Below are 2500 nucleotides of genomic sequence, written 5' to 3'. Positions count from 1 at the left end.
ATGGGGCTTTCGTATAGCAGGGACGGTGCTGCCTCTCGCTTCGCTCGCTGTCCGCCGCTCGCCGCTCGCTCGTGCAGCCAAAAATGGCCAGTTTTGGCCCGTTTTTGGGCCGTTTTGGCCAGTTTTTGGCCTGTTCTTGCATTGCGCGGTGACCGTCGAGAGCGGAGCAAAACGTCAGCCATCTCAGCACCCTGGAACCCCCCGGGTGGCACAGGGCTGGATGGGGCTTTCGTATAGCAGGGACGGTGCTGCCTCTCGCTTCGCTCGCTGTCCGCCGCTCGCCGCTCGCTCGTGCAGCCAAAAATGGCCAGTTTTGGCCCGTTTTTGGGCCGTTTTGGCCAGTTTTTGGCCTGTTCTTGCATTGCGCGGTGACCGTCGAGAGCGGAGCAAAACGTCAGCCATCTCAGCACCCTGGAACCCCCCGGGTGGCACAGGGCTGGATGGGGCTTTCGTATAGCAGGGACGGTGCTGCCTCTCGCTTCGCTCGCTGTCCGCCGCTCGCCGCTCGCTCGTGCAGCCAAAAATGGCCAGTTTTGGCCCGTTTTTGGGCCGTTTTGGCCAGTTTTTGGCCTGTTCTTGCATTGCGCGGTGACCGTCGAGAGCGGAGCAAAACGTCAGCCATCTCAGCACCCTGGAACCCCCCGGGTGGCACAGGGCTGGATGGGGCTTTCGTATAGCAGGGACGGTGCTGCCTCTCGCTTCGCTCGCTGTCCGCCGCTCGCCGCTCGCTCGTGCAGCCAAAAATGGCCAGTTTTGGCCCGTTTTTGGGCCGTTTTGGCCAGTTTTTGGCCTGTTCTTGCATTGCGCGGTGACCGTCGAGAGCGGAGCAAAACGTCAGCCATCTCAGCACCCTGGAACCCCCCGGGTGGCACAGGGCTGGATGGGGCTTTCGTATAGCAGGGACGGTGCTGCCTCTCGCTTCGCTCGCTGTCCGCCGCTCGCCGCTCGCTCGCGCAGCCAAAAATGGCCAGTTTTGGCCCGTTTTTGGGCCGTTTTGGCCAGTTTTTGGCCTGTTCTTGCATTGCGCGGTGACCGTCGAGAGCGGAGCAAAACGTCAGCCATCTCAGCACCCTGGAACCCCCCGGGTGGCACAGGGCTGGATGGGGCTTTCGTATAGCAGGGACGGTGCTGCCTCTCGCTTCGCTCGCTGTCCGCCGCTCGCCGCTCGCGCAGCCAAAAATGGCCAGTTTTGGCCCGTTTTTGGGCCGTTTTGGCCAGTTTTTGGCCTGTTCTTGCATTGCGCGGTGACCGTCGAGAGCGGAGCAAAACGTCAGCCATCTCAGCACCCTGGAACCCCCCGGGTGGCACAGGGCTGGATGGGGCTTTCGTATAGCAGGGACGGTGCTGCCTCTCGCTTCGCTCGCTGTTCGCCGCTCGCCGCTCGCTCGCGCAGCCAAAAATGGCCAGTTTTGGCCCGTTTTTGGGCTGTTTTGGCCAGTTTTTGGCCTGTTCTTGCGTGGTGCGGTGACCGTCGTGAGCGGAGCAAAACGTCAGCCATCTCAGCACCCTGGAACCCCCCGGGTGGCACAGGGCTGGATGGGGCTTTCGTATAGCAGGGACGGTGCTGCCTCTCGCTTCGCTCGCTGTTCGCCGCTCGCCGCTCGCTCGCGCAGCCAAAAATGGCCAGTTTTGGCCCGTTTTTGGGCTGTTTTGGCCTGTTTTTGGGCTGTTCTTGTGTGGCGCGGTGACCGTCGTGAGCGGAGCAAAATGTCAGCCATCTCAGCACCCTGGAACCCCCCGGGTGGCACAGGGCTGGATGGGGCTTTCGTATAGCAGGGACGGTGCTGCCTCGCGCTTCGCTCGCTGTTCGCCGCTCTCCGCTCGCTCGCGCAGCAAAAAATGGCCAGTTTTGGCCCGTTTTTGGGCTGTTTTGGCCAGTTTTTGGCCTGTTCTTGCGTGCCGCGGCGACCGTCGTGAGCGGAGCAAAACGTCAGCCATCTCAGCACCCTGGAACCCCCCGGGTGGCACAGGGCTGGATGGGGCTTTCGTATAGCAGGGACGGTGCTGCCTCTCGCTTCGCTCGCTGTCCGCCGCTCGCTGCTCGCTCGCGCAGCCAAAAATGGCCAGTTTTGGCCCGTTTTTGGGCTGTTTTGGCCTGTTTTTGGGCTGTTCTTGTGTGCCGCGGCGACCGTCGTGAGCGGAGCAAAATGTCAGCCATCTCAGCACCCTGGAACCCCCCGGGTGGCACAGGGCTGGATGGGGCTTTCGTATAGCAGGGACGGTGCTGCCTCTCGCTTCGCTCGCTGTCCGCCGCTCGCCGCTCGCTCGCGCAGCCAAAAATGGCCAGTTTTGGCCCGTTTTTGGGCCGTTTTGGCCAGTTTTTGGCCTGTTCTTGCGTTGCGCGGTGACCGTCGAGAGCGGAGCAAAACGTCAGCCATCTCAGCACCCTGGAACCCCCCGGGTGGCACAGGGCTGGATGGGGCTTTCGTATAGCAGGGACGGTGCTGCCTCTCGCTTCGCTCGCTGTCCGCCGCTCGCCGCTCGCTCGCGCAGCCAAAAA

Source organism: Musa acuminata, unplaced genomic scaffold (genome assembly GCF_036884655.1).
Source record: "Musa acuminata AAA Group cultivar baxijiao unplaced genomic scaffold, Cavendish_Baxijiao_AAA HiC_scaffold_111, whole genome shotgun sequence".
Taxonomy (NCBI): Eukaryota; Viridiplantae; Streptophyta; class Magnoliopsida; order Zingiberales; family Musaceae; genus Musa; species Musa acuminata.
Note: the sequence above shows the minus strand (reverse complement) of the source record.